General features: G+C 68.5%; 1 protein-coding gene across 1 annotated transcript in view; it reads right to left on the reverse strand.

The window, feature by feature from the left end:
• The window catches only part of SCUBE3 (signal peptide, CUB domain and EGF like domain containing 3), a 59,763-nt gene that overhangs the window by 2,087 nt on the left and 57,409 nt on the right, over positions 1-267 (reverse strand). The window lies entirely within an intron of this gene.

Raw genomic sequence — 267 nt, forward strand, 5'->3', positions numbered from 1 at the left:
CCCGCGTGTCCCCGGCCCCCTCCCCCCCCCCCCATGCCCAGCTCCTCTCCCCCCCAGCCTTGGCAGCACCAATAAATCCAGAGCAAGCGCGGCCCTTCCCAGGGTCCCCTCTAAATGCCCCAAACGGCAACTCCTGTGGGTCCTGGGGATGCTCAGGGCTTTCCCCTCCTCTGGATGGGGGCAGATGGCTGATGGCTGAGGTTGCAGCCCTGGACATCCCCCGGGGTGTGTCTCCGGCCCCCCCACTGCCCTTCCGTGCCCCCCTTA

This window comes from Egretta garzetta, unplaced genomic scaffold (assembly GCF_000687185.1).
Source record: "Egretta garzetta isolate BGI_Z169 unplaced genomic scaffold, ASM68718v1 scaffold105, whole genome shotgun sequence".
NCBI lineage: Eukaryota > Metazoa > Chordata > Aves > Pelecaniformes > Ardeidae > Egretta > Egretta garzetta.